We start from the raw sequence: 22,069 nt of genomic DNA, 5'->3' as shown, positions 1-22,069 counted from the left end.
TGTGTGCGTAAGTATATACAAATTTTCGTGCTTTCCTTTTTTTCCTGCTTTCCGGAAATACGTGATCCAAATTGATTACAATACGCGTCTGAAGTGCGGAAAAGAGCAGACTTTACTCAAAACTGCAAGAAAAAAGATTGACATCAAGGTTTTTGATAAAAAAAAAAATACCCGTGTCGACTATATTTTTTACTATAAATGCAGAAAATTTTACTCCGCACGCAGCGATTTTCACTCTTCGTTCTACCAAGTCTACACATTACCACAACACCTGGCGTATTCCTCGTTTCCCTGCAGTTTTCGAGTAAAATCGGCTCCGTAAAAAATTTCTACCCCCGGTATAGACGAGTCAATAACGATTCCCGAACGGCGAATGCGGATGAGATCGCGTTGTAGGTACGGAAGGAAATTGAAACTTGCATAACTGCAGCTATCCGCGGACAATATGCACCCACCGGTACGTACGCACACACGCATGCCCATACGCGTAATAAACGCATACGTAGACGTCCGGGAAAATATGCCGGCGATAACCGGCGGTCATGGCGCGGTGCTGCCGCAACTCAGGACCACACATTAAATAATTCATGTAATTACAATACGCGAACGAACGCGAGAGCGCTGCAGCCTGAGACTGCACTTCCATCCGCCCACGCGGATCTTTAACAATAAGTCCGCGACCCGATGCAATGTAACGAGGCTAGAGTGCGTTACGTGCGTCGGGCTATTATACATAACGCATTATGTTATGACAAAAAAAAGGTAACTATACCAGGCTCTGTATCCCGGGCCGACCACATTCCACGGTGGTCGAGAGTCCTGGTCAATGCAACAGGCGCCTGCCGTGCGTTACACGGGCGCACGCTTACACGACTCGGCTCCTCCGTGTTCGTGCACTGTTCACGCGTTCCTCGGGCACGTGCGTCGATCCACCCGTTTAGTTCTCTCGATGCCGCCTCTCAACCCCTAGACCCACTTGCTTTTTTTTCACCGCCAGGACGTCCTCGGACGCCTTCGGACCCGTCTGATTGGCCAAAACGTGGTTTTCGGAACGATCGTCGTCGTTACGATGGATATTTTATAATTTTTATTTTCTTTTATAAGACGGTGTTGTAAACAATTGAAACGGATACCTGTCAAGGAATTTTTCTTGTGTATCGTTGAGAAGAATTTCATTTTTTTTATAGTAGCTAGAAAAATTGAGTAAAACAGGTATCGTTAAAAAAACTGTTTGTATATTTTTGGAATTATTATATTTTGGCAATTGCAACGCAATATCAATTTGCGAGGTTTACACTACTCTTTCAGTTAAATAAGGCTTTAATTAACGTCAATTTATTGTTGCACAAGCGTTAAATTTTCGCAACAGTTGCAAGAAAATATAGTAGCAGCTATCGTAATGAGAAAGAATAGTAACGGATAGGCTAGACTTACCGGTAACGGCTAGAAAATTAATTTTCATTTTGTACCTAGAAGTATATTTTTTGATTGTGATAAAAAACGAAAATAGTTGAGGACTGAGCGGTAACCGGAACTAAAAATATCTCTCAGTGTATGATATTTTTTCAATTTGAAGCAATTGCTGTTACATAATATTGTATGAACATACATTGTTTATCATAAAAATGTATAATGTTAATATTGTAAACGTGAATTATCTCCTATCGATAAAATTGTCGCCATGTTCTTTCTTTATTAATATTTCGCGTCATCTCTCTTTTCTTTCGATCAGGGTTCGGTAAAGTTTTGACGTTTTAACGTTTCGAATTGTTTCCCTGATAATCACTGAATTTTAGTTACATGTAGATCCATGCGGTTCTATTTTCGAAAATGATTGAAAAAAATTTATGCATTACTTGTCACTGACTTGATTAAGATGTCGCGTAAGTTTTGCCAAGATACTTTTTATTAGAAAATTATTTTAATGATTGTCAAAGTTCAATTTTAAAAGAAAAGAAGACACTTGTGAGGAAAGACAATTTTACACGTGGTGCTCCGAATAGATATTTTGGCAGAGAGAGCACATCTCCGAGAAAACAGGTGGAGACGGAGGTGTGAAGGTGGAAACCACGTGATCCACACTGTAAGTAAATTACAACTGGGTGCCGGTTTTGATTTGAGGCGAGCATATTTCAATCGTTACACCGTAAATAGCGGCACGAAGAAAGAAACGAGCCTTTTTCTCTTTCTTTTTCAAACATACACCGTACTTCCCGTTGACAATTATGGCGATAATCGTGATTGTCCAAGCGAATGTTCATAATAAGAGTAATCCGCTTGTCAGGTACTTGAATCGTTTGTTTCTTGAATTTTTTAAATATCACTCTAATTTTTATCATTATATATTGAAATGTGTATCGATTGAAAAACACCGTCTTCGGTGAAGGGTCAAGGCTTTACTTACCTCGCACAGAATCGCGACGGCGTCCGTAAATTTTATCTACAGAACTTCTCTCGTCCGGTCCGAGGATGCGACGTCGTCGGCATATAATCGGAGGTAAATCTCGGATGAATTATCCGCATTGCCGTTATAATTTGAAAATTTATGTCGGTATAATGCGGATTTAGGTACGCCGTAGAGAATAAACGAGTTGAGAAAAATTTTCGAATTCGCGGCAGCAGCATCCATCCGTTCGCTTAAATACAGTAGATTTGAATCTCGAGTCGCGCATAATATTTCGGAGCGGTTATAATACGCTGGCTGCAGACAAGACAGCGGTACACACAGCCCAGGGTACATGCGTCGGGGGATAAAGTTATTGTTCCGTATGCATATAGAAAAGTGTGTATATATAAGAAGGAGGAATCGGAAGAATAAGAAAAAAGTAAGGGAACTAGTCGGGTATGCGTTTCGCCGGATTTCGGGGAAGAGAGACGCCGGAGAATGCCAAAGGCGGTTCGTCGACCCTGTCGCAGGAAGATTTCTCGTCGGGACACATTAGACGACGAGAAAAGAGAGAGAGAGGGAGAGAGAGAGAGACGGAGAGGAAGGACGGTGCCCGCACAGAAATATGACATTCGTAAACAAAAACACCGTAAAATCGGAGATGCGGAAACGCGGCTGGGACCCCGAGATCTACGCCCAGGCGGCGCATGGAAGCGCACGCATGTATAAGAAGAAGGCGAGCAACCAACCCTTTTCTATCAGCGCGCGCAGCATCGGGCACCGAAAGCCTTGAGCCCGCACCCGAAACACCTTGGAAGAAGTCCTGGCCGCGCCACGCCGGCTAAAAATATTCTTTGGTGAAGTTTTTTCGATATACCTTTTTTATTTCCATATCTCTACTCTTCCCTTTTCTCAATCCTTTTTCCCTGTCGTTGGCTCTCTCTCTCTCTCTCTCTCTCTCTCTCTCTCTCTCTCTCTCTATCTCTCTCTTGCGCACTTCTGCCTCTTCTTCTTCTTCTTCTTCCTCAACTCTCGCGAAGAAGACGACGAAGAAGGAGAAGAAGAAGAAGAAGAAAAAGAAGAAAATGGCTCGCCTCGCCGCACCATATGGCCGTGGGGAGATAAAAAAATTAATATTTCTACAAGAAGGGCTGAGACTAGTAGAGTCTCGTGGTATTTTTAAACCCCGGTACGGTTGTACGGCTGTAGTTACCTACCCGCGTTCTCTCTGTTACAACAGTTTTGCCCCACCGCGGTTCAATTGCAGCTTAGAGTTTTACGCTTGGTAGGTAAACGCGCGTGTAAAATACCTGTTCACCGCTCGTACGAAACGAAGTTATCTTTCTTCGGAGTGGAATCGCGATAGAAACGTGATCGAAGTGAGTAACGTTACTGTGACGACGCATGTTTAGGAAAAATTTTTACTTCGCGCCGTTAGAATTGTCTGGAATTCAGTAAATCACACCGAACCAAACACAACCGTATTTTTCAAACGCCAACTCCTTGAAAGTAGTTTTAAAATTGCAAAATAATGAATTTCTTCTCGATGTCTGGTGACGTTAACGTTACTTGACGTCTGTTAACAAGTGCGCAAAACTTTATCAAAACTTTCCGTACATTTGTACTTCACAGCTTCTTACAATTTCGATATCTTGATACCGGTACTAAAATCGCCTCGAAAGACGTTCGCCTAAAATTCGATTTGGAAGGAAAGGCCTCGTAAACGGGTCGTTATAATACAAGCTGTGCGATCACCGCGGTGAAAGTTGCAGTTTTTTTTGTTCTTCGAACAATGCGTGTATTTCTCTTTTCTCGTTTGAAGTGAAAATTTTATCACCAAGTGTAACGAGCTGGCGAGTGTCTCGTGTCTATGCCGTGTGTGGAAGACAGATAACGACTTATCTCTTCGTACCGCACTATAGTTGGGTTCCGGTGGAGGAGAGCCGCACGATGCACGCTGCTGCGTATAACGAGTCCGCAAGTTGAAATCGAGGAAGCACCGCTTACCAGGTTTCTTTCTCCTCTTACCGCTGTCGTTATTATCGCCCATTTCTCGTTCTCCGAGAATTTCCGAGGAAGACGGATTAACCCTCGGGATACCACCCCGTCGGCGTAATATCCCTTAGCCAGGTAAAGGGCGCGTCGCTGCTACCTGAAAATCCGGAAACCAAGATTTGATTTCCTTACCCCTCGGGACGAAGGAGTGGCTAGACTGTGGGGCTGCTCTCCCTGCATGCGGGGACACGGGGTCCTTCTCGCCCAGCTATCCCGTCTTCTCAGGCTCGGCGCTCATTTTTTACGGGAATCATTTTTCCTTTAATGGACGTTTTCTCACAGGGGATGAGGATCCGGCGTCCCCCTGCATCGCAGATTGGGATCGGTAGGGAAACCCTTTCATCCGCGTTATTCGATTGAACCTTGTATAGCGGGATATTTTATATTTACACGCCCGAGTGTGCGTGCTGTCTATATTCACGTACCTGACGAATTTCGACGATTTAGGGACAAATTTGATCGGCCAACGATTTTTTATTCCCTCACGTTTCGCAGGCTTGAACGCGCCGAGTCCAAAATTCGCTCACCAAATTTCAATGAAATTGTACATCATTCTGTAATACGCGATGATCAGCGTGACTGATAAGAATTTCGTCGAAAATCTGAAACTTGGCGTCTTGCAATTAGATTTCTTTTTCGCCGGGTAATCAAGTAAGCTTTTAGTTCGTAGATCATAATAATTATACAGTGATCGTTCTCAAAAACTCTACACATGTATTTATATATATATTCATATTTTATTATAAAATGGGATAGGATAAATTTGTGAAATTCATTTATGGCCTGCAGGTATATTCTCAGCGTTATGTATGCACATGGCGATAATTACAGGATTCAGATATATATATATATATATATATATTACAATACGTGCAGTACGTACATGTATGTGCATATATCATCACGTCGTACGGTACACCCTGAGTTAATAGGCTACCTTGTGTAAGGGGATATTTTATTGCTGCTAAAGAGACTTTTTAGGAAAATCGTAACGGGTTTTCAAGCCGAGGCCACAGCAGCAGCGGCAGCAGCAGCACTCCTCGTCTCGCTTTTGTTCGGCTTTTCATTCCCTCGTAACCCATTCGGAAGTTGAGGATCTTTCCCTGCGGTAACCCTTCCACTCGTTCCCTGCGTGCCCTCCACTTTCCCACATTCCAATTTCGCCCGATTTTTTCCATGTGTAAGTGCCTCGATTAGAATTCAAACAACGACGAAAGAAAGAAGAATGGAATGAGGAAAGTAGGGTTAAAAACTTGACGGAAAAGCGTCGATTTCTTTGCCCGGAAACATAATGGCTGTACGAAATATTTCTTCTCTTTGAAATTTTGTCGTTTTATCGGGCGTTTCCACGAACGTTTGGTGAAAGAAAAAAAAAAAAAAAACACCAACAATCTTGCGCGACGATTAATTATCTCGCATTTATTTTTAACAAAAATTTGACACGTGCATGTGATTTTTCATCCGTGGAATTGGACTGAGAAGTAAGAAATGAAAAAAATAAAGTAGAACCAACATTCTGTGAAAAGTAGGGGAAAACCGTCTCGGTTCCCGTGGCACAGCGGTACCAAAATATTCCAACAACGGCTTGAGACAACCCTTTCAAAAAATGAAGAAGCCCTTCTCGCCACCAAGCGGGGCGCGCTCATGGTGTCAGCCAGATATTCGAGTAGCTCTGCAGCGAGTAGAGGATGATGCTCGCATATGGAAAGAGGAGAAGGATGAGAAGCGTGAGGAGGAGGAGGAATCTTCGGTGGGTTGTGAGAGATATATGAATCGGAGTACCGCGGCACGTGAAAGGGTGCGCAGGAATACGGAAAAAGGATGGGCAAAAAAGGCAAAACATCCCCCCCCCCCCCGCCCCCCCATGACTCGGCTATTATTGCATTACGCCGCGGTCTTTTTCCGCTGTTAAAATTCTACCATCGCGTACCGAATTTTGATTCGCGCGAGCGTCAGCGTGTGTGTGGAAAAAAAAAATCTCATTTTTTAAAGAGCGCTTCCGCGTGTAATATTCGTACAGGTATAACGTATCGTGTGTAGTTACAGCTTACTTTTGAAACTAGAACACCGCGGCACGAAGTCGTGGTGCCGAAGTTTGAAAGGATATAATTAAGCCACATGATAAATTTCACCGGGGTTTTCAACAATCATTGTTCAACGGTATCACGTATGGGTGTGGAGTATGCAATAAGGTACGCGCACGTGTACGAACGTAAGGCGCGGCTTGGAGATAAAAGGTTTTCTGATTTTTCAACGGATTCTATTTCAAAGCGCGTAGTTCGACACGATCCGAGTTTCACAGCTCTTGACGCATCGCGAGTTGCCCGAGGAGTAATATCGACATGCATCGCTATTTTATATCGCGATGTAGTTTTGTTGTTAAAATATACCTATGTATTTATCATGGCTGACGATCAATTCTATCGTGTTGAGAGAGTTTTTTTTTGTTTCTTCAAACTGTATACGCAAAATCAGGTCGTATCTTATTCCTAATGAGTACTGTCACCCTACGTTTACTTCTAAATGTATACCATCGTTTCGCGAACGAACGTGAAAGATGAGAAAATAGCGGATCGGGGATATTTCGAAATATTGACAATATTAGGAGAAGCAAAAATTTTTAGTCCGATCGAGGCAATTGTTGAGCCGGGATGTCTTCCTGTTATATATTCGATGTTTCTTACTCTCTTCCAAAGCGTTGACGGGTATTTACATCTGTGTTTATTTACGGTAAGAATGGTAGGTACGTTTTACGCGATGCTTTCTCGGACTGTGGGATCGTTTGTAACGCGTAAGGCGAAGGAGCAACAACAGCAGCAACAGCAGCGTAGCAGCCAGCCGGCAGTGGGCAGCTAGGTATAATACGTGGATGGATGCCCGCAATATGCAACTGCGGTTTAAGGGGGGTAATTGTAACAACAATCGCTTCCCTATGCACATCAAGAAAATACTCGACTATTCGTTGCCGCATAATTCTAGCACTTGAAATTCGCCGTTTAGTATAAGCGTAGGTACGTGCACGCATTTCACTGCAACAAAAGCCCAAGTCTTCGCATTTTACGGTTACGAACGATGAATTTTGTACCTACTGCAGACGCGGTTCAATTATCGGCTTAAATTTTATATTGCCGCAAATTCATGCAAATAGAATTTTACTCTTATGACCCGTTTACTCCATGTTTTTACCTCCTCCATGCAAGGGAGGTACGCGCACGTTCATTTTTGCTACAAGGTCTACGTATGTTATACGAACGTCTAGTTTCCACTGGAAAATATTTTTAATTTCGCAGTATTGGTGAATTTACTTCGCAGATCGATGTATTTTTTAATAGGTATAATAATAGAGATGATGAATGTTTTATACGGTCAAGATATTCAATTTTTTGGTAGATCGTGAGCTGGAAACAAAAAATGTAGTCGGATTATCGGTTGTACCAGATTGAACAGACAAAATCTTTATTGCTAAGTAGAAATAGACAAATTTATGATCTAAAAAATACACATATCTTGATTATATGTGTGCGCTAGTGTTGCCAAGTTCAAACGCAGTTCGATCTTTGAAATAAGTACGAGTAACATTTCCTCCGGCCATTCAAAATAAGAGTACAGATTTCCTCCTCGTAAAGCCTGCGGTTGAAAAAACTCTGCTTCCCTAAGGTATTTCAACCATTACCTGCAGGTTAATACTTGAAATTTGCATACGATGTTGGTATTTTCTGATATTTTTTTTGTTTTTAAACAACTGAGTCGAGCCTAATATTGTAAATTATAATCATCAAAACGCCCAAGGAAGCTCATTTCAGTTGGCCAAAAATCGATATCTTCACTAATTCTATCACGAGATGATCGCAGATCGGGTATTCAGTCAAACCGCTACAATCTTAAGCCACGCACAGATTGCTTTGAAAAATACAAGAGTCAAATTGTGAACGAAAGCTTGAATGTCGATGCTTCATTTCAAACCGTTACAAGGTGATTAAAAATTTATAGTTAAAAGATTGTTCGATTTTCGTGTACGATAGCTGATTTTATCCGAACAATTATTTTTCTTTAAAGTCGGAAACAAAATTTCTTTTTTTTATTCAGTGGTCTATTCAAAATTACAATCTGTTGATCATAATCTGTATCGATGCAATGTTCTAAAATTAAATATTCCACGATGCTAACATGATGAAAAAAAAAAAAATTTCGCGTACCGAAAAAATATTTCATTTGTTATGGTCACTTGAAAGTTGTAGTAAAACGGTTATCGTTACAAATTGTTTACGTATTATTAACCCCTGAGAGGTACGCATGATTTTTACTGCACTTGACAGGTACACTGACCTGAAAAGGGTCGGCGACCTTTAAGCAGGAATTGTGACGCTTGTGATGATCGTAGAAAGTTATTCATTTTTCTTTTAATAAAAAGAGTGTTCGATTTGTGGTTTTCAAAAGTCTACTTGTTTTTTAAATTATCTCAATTCTTATTGGCAATACAAATCCTTGAATGTACAAAAGTCGACGTTGTTTTTTGGCTATTTACTGAATTTTATATATCATTAATACTTTTGAAGATATTGGGATGAAAATTTTAGGTTATATAGTTAAAAATGTGCTCTGTCACGTGGGATCGATGATTTTTAATTATTGTGAAGTATTCGATTTTACCTTGTAAGATGAATTTGGATAATAGGACCTTCTTTAGGATAGGTGAAATTGAATGCTTAGTCGGTTTTACATATGATAAACAATAAAATGCACATCAAACATACCTTTTATTGCAAAACTTCATTACATTGTTTTTTGCTGTTAGGTGGTCTCACATATGGTGAAAAAAAAATTAAAAAATTGCAAAGTATACGAGGCAATCATATGCCACTTTCGTCCCGTTTATTAGATCAACAAAAAAGTGAACACCGAAGTCAACATTTCGGTTCAGTTGAGAATAAAGTACATTTTTTATACCCTTATGCCTACGTGCGTATTTTTACAACTCATTTTAAATACGAATAATATAATCAAATACGATCCATGCTTACATTTCACAGTAGTCAAATCATTCAAAAAAATGATATAAAAACGAAATATTTGGTTTTATGAAAATAAAAAACTTGACGATTCCGTTACACTGTCCCCAATTGGGTCAACAAAGAATGCAGACGTGTTCACTACACGACGATTACCTAACGCCAAAACTGAGGAAAGTCGGGATTTTTCGAGGGACGATAGAAACCCCAAGATTGCAGTTGTTTTGTGCAATTCTTACACGAAGAATTTTGCTCGACCCGTTTTGGGTTAGTGTACCTCTCACGCGTTAATATTACTACAAGAAAATGCGGCACAAATAACTATTTAGTGTAATCATAGTTATCGTCGGTACATTTTCTGGTTATTGCAACGTTAGAACTGTTTGACTAGTTTGCTGAGTTTTTTCAGTCTATGCGCCAATATCAAACTATCGCAACAGTGACAAGAAAACAGTGGGAATGACAATAATAAAACATGCATGCTAGCTTCTCTAGTTACAGCTATGAAACATAATTTCACTATCTGCACTCACAATCAGAATATATTCGTCGATAATGGTCGAGGGTAAAAACAGTCGAAAGATCGCACAACTAGACATTTCTGTCGGTGTGAATTTATCGGACAAAATGAGCCATTGCTACAGAATAAAATCGAAAAACTCTGCTAGTGTGGAACAATTGTTCGCGATCTGGAAGGAAACATCGGTATCCAAGATTTCGATAATCGACAGAATAATATTAAAAATATTTCATTACATCGGAATAAATTATCTGATATTATTATCGACGGTTTATCGCATAAAAGTATTATTAGCACCCTGATTAAGAAACTACCGATTACCATAGATTAATAAACAATGTACTCTGACATCTGTATACATTTCACAGAATATTGACAGCACATGGACTGTTTACTTTGAAATAATTGCTGTTCAAAATTCTCCGACAGAGAAGAGATGTCAAGGAAAATGCTAGCTAATTTTCGTTGAATGCGAAAACGCGCTCATTCACCATGTTTGGGTAAAACAAAAACAAAATGTATCGTAAAACGTGAGAACAATTTTTCGAAAACTAAATATCTCGAAATTTTCATTCATTATTATTATTTCAAATAAACAGATTGTTTTAAGAAAATGGATGTTTGTTTTTTTTTTTTTGTTCTATTTACAGACATATCTTAGCCAATCAGCAAAAGAAGCGTTTGTCTTTTTTTACTTTTATTGATTTGTCTATTCTAAAAATAGTCTAAAAATGAATCGATTACTTTGTATTTTTTTTTTTTGAAACGGATACATTTATTCGAAATCAAAATTTGGTAAAGTTCATTACGTAGTCCGAATTAAGTGGGAAAGTTTCCTGATAACGTACAGTTTGATTAAAAATATTTTTTTGCAATCTCAGGTAAAAATATTCATTCATCATTGACTATTAACATCAAACAGGTACTAAGCGAGTAAGACAAAGATAACAATCGATACTCGAACGACATGAATCGATAATTGTACCGCGTCGTTCACGGGAGTAAATAACGAAAAACCGACGGCGATGAAAAATGACCCAGTCGGTGGACTGATCGAGTTTGATTAATCGTAAAAAAACTGAACAATTCAATCGGTAATAAAACATCATTCCAAGTTTCGCAGGCAAGAAGGAATCGAGGTACGCACGTGGGTATCGTTCGTCGGCTTGCGCAGAGTGTCAGCTTTTCGCGGAGGGTCGTCGTCGTCGTCGTCGTCGTCGAATCTCTAAGAGGGGCGCAGGCGGTGCCGCAAAAGTGCGACGAAGAACGTCGCGGAGTATCGCGGTAGGCGGCAAGGCGGCAAGGCGGCAAGGCGGGGAAGGCGGGAAAAGGGAGAGGAGCCGTCGCGCCGCTCGCTCCGCGCCACCCTTTCGTCCAAGCTCGCCTCGGCGGTGGTGGGGTTCAGTCATCTCGCGCCAGCCGAACCACGCGCACTCGAATCCCACCTTTGAGCGGCGAGAATTGGATCCTGCGAGGAGAGCGCGAGCCTTGCGGGTTCTCGACGGCCACACGACTTTTCCTCAAACTGCACGGAGACGGGCCACGCCGCGTATCGCATCGCTTGGAAAATTTCCCCGTTTCTTTGCAACCGGCTTCGGTTACCCCGTTTTTTCTTTTCTTTTCTTTTTTTTCTTTATTTATTTTTTGTTTTTTTTTTTTTTTTTTGTTTTTCAAACAGTTTTCCCATTTCTCATCTTCGGTTTTAACCCGTTTACCCCTCATTCGTTCGTCGTTCTCAAGTTCGTAAGAGTCGCGCGTTACGGTTGTATACAAGGCGTACAACGATCGGAACACCAAGGACACTTCGGCTTCGGTTTGAGGCGGCTAATCGCAACGTACGGAAAGGGTGATAAGCGATCCGTCGATCGTCATCGGGAAGATATCCCATCGATCGAGATTATTGTTCGGGGTGACTTACGCTGAACGGAGAGGAGCGGAGGGTGGTTTTAAGGAGGAGAAAAGAGAGAGAGAGAGAGAGAGAGAGAGAGAGAGAGCCATGGAACGGACAACAATGTCGATGCGGATGAAGACTGGCGAGCCGATAAAATGGAACGGGGAGTAAGAAGGGAGCTCTTCTCCCCCTGCCCCCTTGCCCCCCGCCCCGCCAACCCTCCGCCCCACCGACAAAAACCCTTGGCCGTCGTTGCGTTGTTTATGGTGTACATGCAGTGTGTGTGTGCGTGAATTTGATCCGACAGTGTCCGTAATCGTAATACTAATCGGCGATGCGACGCTGCGCGTGTTATTGACAGTTTGCCGAACGGTGAGGGGTGGTGAAAAAACAGAAGGAAAGAAGGGAGACGAAGAGGAAGAGGAAGAAGAAGAGGAAGAGGAAAGGGCTTGACGAAGAAATGGTGCGGAATCGGTCGAACTATCGCCACTGACAATATAATTATGGTAGCGTGAAGTCGTATATAAACGAATTACGTACGATTCGTGTATCGAAACAGTGCGGAAAGCGGTGAGAAGAGGAGATAATACATAGTTTAATTTATACACGGAGTTGATTGATTGTCGCTGAATCGATAGCTGTATTGTTGTTGTTAAATTGTGACGATGATGATAATTAACGTGTGGACCTGCCGCCGGAGGAACGAGAGATTATTTTAATCTTTTATCAAGGTAAAGAAAGAATCGGTACATGTACCTAACGATGATATTATCTGATCCTCCTCCCTCTCGCTTTATTGTTTGTTTTTTTTCCCCAATTCTCCAGTTCATACGCTACGACGTTACACGTTACACGTACCTACCTGTAAAATGGACTGCGACGAATCGTCGAGTCGTAATAAAAGAGACAATCGACCCTCGTCGGTGTATAATAAGCAACGGGGAATTCGTAAAAGAGATCGAGGGCATCGTCTCGAAATTAATCGTCGTCAACCTCGTCGTAGAGTTTCGATCCGTCCTCGCCGCGTCAGGCAACGAACGTATAATATTATTTGAGACATCTTGAAATCCGAATCTTTATTGCCGTACCGACTAGGCTCGTCCTTTATCTCGCCGGTTGTTGTTTTTCTCCACCTCTTCGTCCTCCCTCCGCGTCTACTATTCCCTAGGGAAGCGGGGCGAGGATCTCTCCTCTCCCCCCCCCCCCCCCCCCTCCACCCTTCCTTCTCTGTCCGACGTAGTTCGGCCGTTAAAAATCTTTAATGTCTAAATTTTAACTTTTAATTGTTTCTGTCTCACACCGAGGCGCCGTCCGAGAAATTCCGGAATGACCAATAAAGTGGTAAAAAGAATAATGAAAAATGTCGAATAGTCGTTTCCCGAGGTTTTAAGTTTGAAACCCCTCATTCCCGGGCAGCGCGACGGCCGAAAAACCAACAATCTGATAAATCGTTATGGGTCCTTCGGGATCCGGGCTATTCGATCCCTCGAAGCTCTCTTCGGCTCTTACCTCCGTGACCGGATGATGACGAGCCGTTCTAAATCACCGCGTCGCTTTTCGCTCCTTCGACGGCTGTCTCACGCGTAAGCTTACTCGCGGGGAATGTTTTTTGTCAAGGGAAATATTAGAGGAAAAGGAGACTCCGTCACCGTCCAACTCGCTCGTCGCACCTCTACCTGGTTTCGCTAAATTCGCTTCCGTTTTCTCGCGTGTAAATAAATACTCTCGCGGCACACGCACGTGGTTCTCTCGCGATTACGTCATCGCTCGTCCTAAGGCGCGTTAAAGAGCCGGGCTTTCCGCTCCTTCGACGCGGAGGAAAATAAAGGACGAGCAAAACGAACGAGGAATCTGACACACTTTCGAACGATCCGACCTGGGAAGAGGGAGAGAGAGATAAAAATAAAAAGTGGAATATCGCGTGGAGAAAATTGTAGCGATCGATCGAATTCGGACACTGCACCCGAACTTTTGCGCCGTGTTTGATTGCGAGAGTTTTTCGTCGGTCGACGATTCGAGTCGCGAGCGCGTGCCTCGAGTTTTCGTTCTTTTTCTCTTCGGCCAACGTCGATCGGCTTTCCTTAAAGAGTTTTTATCCTATTTACCTCCTTTTTTTTCTTCCGCCTCTCTTTTCTTATCGTCGTAAATTATAGTAACGCGAGCGGTGGTTGTGTGTATCCTACGCACCGCCATCCACGCGGCATCGGGTCGCAAAGTGTTGCATACTACGTGTTATAACCCAGTTATAACCCAGTAACGGGTGCGGGTTTGTTCAGATTAAAATTCTCCTCGATTTACAATACAGGTAGCAACAGGGCTCGGTTGTTCAACCTCTGCAAGCACGGCACTCCTTGATCTCGCTTGCAAACGCGTTATTTCTAACAATATTTGATTTCACAAATCCTACCTTCTACCTGCGTCGTTACCTTTTACAAACGCAAATTTAACCGTATTTTATCTCCGTTGTTATCATCGCCGTTTGCTTGCTCATATCCAAAGTCGCTTCTCACCCTCGTTTACTATTCTTCCTCCGCTTTATTGGTGGGTTACACCTAAGACGAGTATTCGCCGTTTGAATTCTGCTTTCTGCAACTCCTATCCTCGGACAGCAAATTCCACCCTGCGCTCTACGCCCAACTGTCGCAAGTTGCACCTTCTTTTCTTTTTTTTTCCTTTTTTTTCTTTTTTTTTTATAAATCATTCACGAACGGCCGGTTGGTCTTGATTCTTCATCTTGTCTCGTTGATACGTCTGTACATAATAAAATACATAAGCGCGAGTGACTCTACCTCCTAGGAGGCAGCGAAAGGAGTATAGTAGTAATAAAAGGTCTAAACTTTTTAATACTTTCAGTTGTTGTTTTTACGGCGACTGGCATTTGTCCGTAGTCCGTGTGCCTGTGTGTTTACGTTTTATTATTTTTTATTTTTACGTTTTATGCATCTTTTCTTTTTTTCTAAATTTTATTTTCATTTTATATTTTCTTACCTTCTTTCTTTATATCCTTTATTTTATTTTCATTACTTTCTTCTCTCTTTATTCCCCTATCGTCGAGACTTGTGAGCTACCATTGCTGCTCGTTCACGGAGGCCGCAGACTGAGAGAGAGAGAGAGAGAGAGAGAGAGAGAGAGATAGAGATAGAGAGAGGGAAGACGGCAAGCAGCAGCAGCCCTCTTCTCCTGATGTACGACTTGGCTTACAGCGTGAAAAAAATCCCATAAACCAGTAAAAAAAGCATCAGGATATAATATCGCCAAAGGAATTCTTCTCCTTCTTCTTCGTCTTTTTCTTCTTATATATCCCCGCAGCACACAAGCACGCACAGAGAGAGAGAGAGAGAGAGAGAGAGAGAGAGAGACACACACACACACACACACACGAGCGTTCAATAGGCGCCCGCGTACCTGTCCACGAATTTATATACGTGTATATGTATATACTATATTATATTATATGGGTGTATATATACCTGCAGTGCACTTCACCGTAACACAAACGCGGATTTATAACGTGCCACGATCGTGACGAACCCTTAAGGGACGAAGCGTGCGCTTTCGAACGGGATAGAAAATTTGAATACGCATGACGCATCCGTGCGCGCGTTTAAATGCGTGCATATGTATGCGTACACGCGCAATGCGTGCCGTGGCGGACACCCACACGCGGATGTAACATCTGAAGCGACGAGGAGCGGTGAGGAGAGGAGAGGAGAGGAGAGGAGAGGAGACTGAACTCGTGAATTAAAAAGCGAAGACACGAGAATGTCAAATGACAAATGACGAACACATGTGCGTGCCTCGTCTATTCTTTACGCCTTTGGTGATGCCTGTGGCGGATTATGTGTGTATATGCATGCATGCATTGTATATCAGGACCTATGACATGGACGATATGCCGCGCGAAGAGTTGGCAGAAAATTTTGGCTCTTCCCTTTCTCGCTCTTTCGATCCTCTCGATTTTTCTTCTTTATTTTTCAAACGTGTTCGTGCAGAAATTGACCTAACGATTTATACTCAACCGCGTACGACGATTTGTTGTATTGAATTTTTGACAGACATTTATTTATATCGAACGGAGAGATACGCGAGAGGGCGGGGCTTTTGTTTCTACCCTTTGAATTTGTCTTGCCGTGCTTTCTTTTTCTAAATGTTTTTTTTTTTACCAACTCCGTTTTCAATTACAAAGTGAACATTTGCTTAAAAATGAATCTTAATTTCCGCTGTGCTCGTAAAAATTTGATGATAAATCTACCCACGATCACGATGTGGGATCTTGCGAGGTTTTTCCCGCGTATCGTTGGCGTAACGTAGGAAACGAATATCAAAGTTGCGCGAGAATATGAAACGTCACACGTGATTTCGATTTACAGTTGCGGGTACTTTAAAAACGCAATTCCAACTCTATCAGACAAAGCAATCGTGTAAAAAACTTGTCAATTTTCGAATTTTTACCAATCCTCTTCAACGGGATACGAAAAATTCTGAAAAGTGTATAAAAGTATACACACCCACACCATCTACCGCGAACGAAGCATCGAGAAACGATGTTACTCCACGCGCGTTATTAACAACCACCCCGCAGAGACGAGGGTCTCGTGATACGTACAAACATTGCCTGTGCATATGCCGAGGTATATACGGTTTATTTTTTATCCATAATATTATTTTTTCCCTTTCCTCTCCTGCCCGCAGGATTCTCCTTCAATTTAAAGGAGTGACTTTGCTCTTCTCTTGCATATATGCGCAAGAATCTCTCCTCCACCCCCGGGTTCCCAGGGTTAGAGGGAGAGAGAGAGAGAGAGAGATTCTCTTCTTGATTCTTCCACGCCGAGTCTGGATGGAGCGGGTCAGTACCGACATATCCACACGCGTGTACGCCCTTCTCGGCGAGGAGGAGGCAAAAGCCCTTTCCTTGACACGGGGAAGAAGAGGAGTAGGAGGAGGAGGAGAAGGAGAAACAAAATAAGATCGTTCGAAATGCCCCGACTACTATTCGTTAGGCTTAACGACAACGACCGGTTATTAAGCCCCGATAATTATCGATTTTAATTATCAACGTGAATTGCTATAAACTACTGCGCCCCGCGTTCAGCGCCGAGTTATAGGCACTCGTCTCTGAATCGTCGTTGGTCGTTCTCCTCGTACAAAACGTTGTTATACCTACCTCGGATACTCCTCTTATTTGTCCCCCTCTTCTTCTTCGCCCTCCGAACCGCGTTTCGAATCGATTAAAACAAGAAGGAAGAGAGCCAGAGATAGAGAGAGAGAGAGAGAGGAATAAAAAACAATAGAAATAGTCGAGATAAATGAGTGATAAAAAATCATCGCGCAGAGAAGACTTAAACTACCGGCTCTGCAAACTAGTCGGTAGCTCTCATCACGCGCAGCGGTATCGCTCACCGCGTACGTGTAAGTGCACATAATAATGACATCGTATATTTATTTATCGCTTTGCTTCCTTGTCCGATTATATATTTGGTGTTTTTGCTTTTTAGATTTTTTTTTTTTTTTTCATCATTTCTGCTTCATATCTCCTTCGACACATCGACGCGAGTCCTTTTAAATCACGATATTTCAAAATTTATCCGCATATCGTGCGTATTTCAGGCGAAATTTAGCAGTTTAGTAATTCATAATCGTCCCGACCGTTAAACGACAAATATATGTATACGCTGGAACTAAACAACTGTATCACTTTGAACCTCAAAAGATATACGCCGACGCCGACGACTCCTCGTCACGCCAGCATCCCCCATTTCCTGCTTTTCGTGTTGACCGACGAAATTATGTGAAATACCGCGCACCCGCGCGTTTCCCTTCCCCGCCCCCGCATTCCTTGTTATTAACTTTTTTTATTTATTTTATTTATTTTTTTTTATCACTTTTATTTTCTCTGATATTCGATTCAACTTGGGGAATTTTCCTTCTTTTCGTCCTCGAAATCTGACTCATTCGTTCCGAGATTTGTTTCAATAATTCAGAAGCTAGGAATTCGAAGTAAAGTAGAGAGGAAGAAAAAGAAACTTAGCGATCGGTTTCCTAGATTTAAATTTTATTCAATATGTACATGATTGCAGTCTCTTGCTTTCCGGCGTCTATTAGAAACAAGAATTTCGTCGAAGTTCGTCACGTTATACTACTACGTGTATATTGCACAAATAAGCTGTACATGTTATTCGCGAATTTGATCACATTCCATTAATTTACACACATACAGTCGATTATGTATGTGTACATACATATACATGCGATTCAACATCGGTGCATGTTTATACATATATTATTATAATGTCCATCAAGCAAAGAGGAGGAAGGAGTTCAGCGACCCCGGGGTGTAAATGATTGTTTCTTTCTTTTTTCTTTTTTTCGATCACTTATTTTGAATTAATACTCATTCTTTTCATTCGCTTCAATTTTTATCATTTCGCCGCATTTTTTATTTTTTTATTTTTTTTTTTTAACTCTTTTGTCGTTCGCCGAGGCGCGTGCCGTCCGCGATATTTTTTTTCCTTTTTTTCTTTTTTTCCGCAACAAGTAGCGTATATTTGTAATTTGATTATTTGACAAAAGTTATGTACATACGTATCACGCGGATGTGTATACACACATGTATATGCAGACACACGCACGGCGCTGTGGGTATATTGAAATCGGGATCAGGGTCGAGCAGACCAGCGCGTGTTGAGGTTGGCAGCCTGTGACACAAGCGTCCGGACACATTTGTACGCGTTGGCGAAAAGCGTCCGTGTGTTGTATATCATATCCTCCGGACGACGACCCGCGGATACTCGATGTCAGCAGTTTAGCATTCTTGCATTTTGATTAATTAATCGGCACGGGAATACGTAAACGCTCCTCCGATTTTCCGGATAGACGCGTCGCGAAATCCGTAATTAGCAAAATTCGTCGGTCCGTGAAACAAAACTTGCGTTAAACGTATATATTACTGATGTATCGAAACACAGGCCAGCTGACGTCTCGGTTATTTGAACCTGACGTGGACGGAAATTGGCTATGCACGTTATAAAGTAATACACATATACACACGTCGCACAGGCTTACACATATGTAGCATGTATATTACAGGGATTAGGGAGGTTTCTTTTATCCGCGGGTTATCAGCGGCTGCTTGCTCGTCGTCGTCGTCGTCGCCGAGGTGAGATGCCGTGGTATGGAGGCGGGTCCGTTCTAATTATTAATTAATTCCGGAATAACGGTCTCGACTTGTACATATACCATATAATATATATATATATATATATAAAGCATAAAGCGGTCGAGCGACATTCAAATTTCAATGTGTTACATATTAGAAGTGCAGCGGGTTCAGCCGGCAGTGTGTATAAAATAATACCGTCCATGTGACCGACTCGCCGGGCCGATTATCGAGAAATTGGAATTGGATCGTTGCGTCAATTTTGTAATTCCCGGACGTTATTCGCGATTTATTCAGATATACGTAATCGGTGATGAACGTTACGCGAAATACTCGGAACTGTTTGCCAAAAGGAACGCAATAAACGACGCCAGCTGGTTTTGCGGTATCGATCATAAAATTGTTTGTGAATATTTATACAAAAATAAAGGTTTCACGTGTCTTTTATATAATTCTGCGGAGAATCTGGGAAAACGAGATTTCTATTTATTTCGACGAATTAACAAGAATTCTCACCTAAGCCAGCGTATAATCCCTGTATAGTTTTACCACGCTTATAAATAAATGCTTCGATAGCACACATGCGCGTATGTGTATATTTTCATATACGTACAAGTATACCCACGTAGAATTTTCTTCGGAGTATGTGTAATTTACGTGATTCTATGCTAAACGTCAGGGATTTACACAAAGTGTTAGGAGTGGCTCGCCGCTCGGATATAGTAGGTACGTTGTACACGTGTTGTGTGTGTCAGCTATTTAATACTTCATTGTTTAGCACACCAGCTGAGGATGAGCTGACTCGATTTATTCAGGAATTCGTGAACGAACCCTTTGCCCTTTCCCCCCACTCCCTCATTTTTTTTTCACGCGCGTCGTCCTCCTTCAGTTTCCCTCAATTTCCCTCGCAAGTTACCATTATTATCACGCACACAGCCCTGCCATTGTATTAACGCTACGTGTGCCTGCGATGACTCGGTTTATAATGTCCAAAATATCGCGCCATATGTTGATTTCCTCTTTTCGGCTCCGATCCCGGGATCGCCACTGCTCTAGGTATATCATTATGTACCGCACGACGGCTGTATTTTATTATCCGTCTACATATACATATTCATATTTATACCTTACAGTACAAGATAGGCACCTTCCCGTTGATACATGCCGCGTATGATCCCCCGTGTCGTAGGAGAGGAGGAGAGGGAATTTTTTTCCGGAATAGTGGTCAGAGAGAGAGAGCGAGAGAGAGAGAGAGAGAGAGAGAGAGAGAGAGAGAGAGAGAGAGAGAGAGAGAGAGAGAGAGAGAGAGAGAGAGAGAGAGAGAGACGTGCAACACGTCGGAGTGAGATAAAGTGATATAAAAAGAGATGAATGGACGGATAGAGGAAGCGAGAAAGAGAGGGAGAGAGGGAGAGAGGGAGAGAGAAGGAGCGAGCGTTTAGAACTCTGGTGCAGTAGAGCAGCAGCGGCATTAATTTATTCGTCCACAGAAGCGATGATGGTGACGAGTGAAGCTTGTTAACCGTTTTATAAGAGGATAATTATTTTCTCATTGTTTGTCGAGGAGAAGGGGAAGTTTTCGGACCTTCTGGGCCCGAACAACTGCGGCACATTCAAGGGATCGCCTCATAATACCTACACTACGGAACTGTTGCAGGCATAACGCACACGCCCGTAATATACAGATACATTTGTGCATGCGTGTGTATACGCGTTCGTGTTGTCGGGATAAATTCGTTCACTCGGAAATGAAATGAAGACGGTTGACTCGGGAGACAAGCTGCCCGGGCGAATCGTAAATTTAAATTTAGATCGCCCAGGTTTTTCGTATAGAAAAAAGAAAAATGAAAAAAAAAAAAAAAGTTGCGCCCGCGGAGAGAGCGACAGAGAGAAAGAAAGTGCGCGTGTGTGCGCGTGCACGAGAGAGAGAGAAGGAGAGAGAGAGAGAGAGAGAGGAAGAGAGACCATTTGAATTTCAAAATATAACCGCAAAGATTGGCCGAAGGTTTTGTCGTAAATTGCAGTCTCTCTTTTCTGCCCCCGTGGGGGCATCGCATCGTCTTCCGAAAAAGTAGTCAATGCTCCGATTTTTCAACACGCTCGTCCATCGCCTACCGCAGTATCGTGTACGTGCACGCGTACCGCCTAACCCTTACACACACGCCGGTAGAAACGCAGCCGGCAATATAAGAGAAAAAAAGAGAGGGAGAGAGAGAGAGAGAGAGAAAGGTAGAAATAATACGCCGTCTATACTCTCTTCTCAATAAGGAATGGATCGGGCCGAAACTCGGCTTTCAAAGTAACTCCTCACTCCTCTTCACTCTGTGCTCTGTCAGAATACATGCCTACTTCCGTTCTCCGGGTCTGTGTACGCCGAGCGTGTGTGTACAAGCAAAACTATTTATCTGAATCTCACTTCCTTGCTCGTGTTTTTCCGTTGGTAAAGATAGGGGAACGATAAGTTGAAAAACCGAAAGAGACAACGAGAAAAAATTTGAAAAGAAAAATATCAAACGATAGAATATAGAGAAGAAAAAAAAAAAAATTAGTATAAATAAAAAAATGGAGAAACCAGCGACGGAGCAGGGATGCGGACGTTTGGTCAAACCTACACCGTGTTAGGTGTCCGGATATTTCGATACTTCGCCGTACGAGCACGCCTACGCGTCTAGGCGTCTATGAGCTTGACGTCGTTGGATGTACAACTGCGTTTGTAGAGATTATACGCGTATGTATAAATCGGCACGTTGTCTACCGATATTGCGTTGCGAAACGATCGTCACGCGATTGAAATTTACGAAAACAATATGTACGTATAATTACTGTACGATTTAAGATATGCAGCGTACTTTCTTATCTCTGTATAGCTTCTGGTGTTAATTGTTCGATATAACAACTCCCACGCCAGGAAGTTGACTTCCTATTCTCTGTAATCTCTTTCGGAAAATTTCATTTTAATGAAATGTCGTTGTATCAAGTAAACAAGATTTTTGTCGGTGCTGTCTTCTCTACTTTGATTTCATTTCATACTTTTTTTTTCAAAATTACATTG

General features: G+C 42.2%; 1 protein-coding gene across 2 annotated transcripts in view; it reads left to right on the top strand.

Moving 5' to 3' along the window:
* The first annotated feature begins 11,631 nt into the window (after positions 1–11,631).
* The window catches only part of LOC124221226 (zinc finger protein castor homolog 1), a 75,397-nt gene continuing 64,959 nt past the window's right edge, over positions 11,632–22,069 (top strand). For both annotated transcript variants that reach the window (XM_046630989.2, XM_046630988.2), the window contains exon 1: positions 11,632–12,592. The gene's annotated coding sequence lies outside the window, so the exon portion shown is untranslated. The remainder of the gene's footprint in view (positions 12,593–22,069) is intronic.

This window comes from Neodiprion pinetum, chromosome 6 (assembly GCF_021155775.2).
Source record: "Neodiprion pinetum isolate iyNeoPine1 chromosome 6, iyNeoPine1.2, whole genome shotgun sequence".
Taxonomy (NCBI): Eukaryota; Metazoa; Arthropoda; class Insecta; order Hymenoptera; family Diprionidae; genus Neodiprion; species Neodiprion pinetum.
This window is presented reverse-complemented; position numbering and strand designations above follow the sequence as displayed.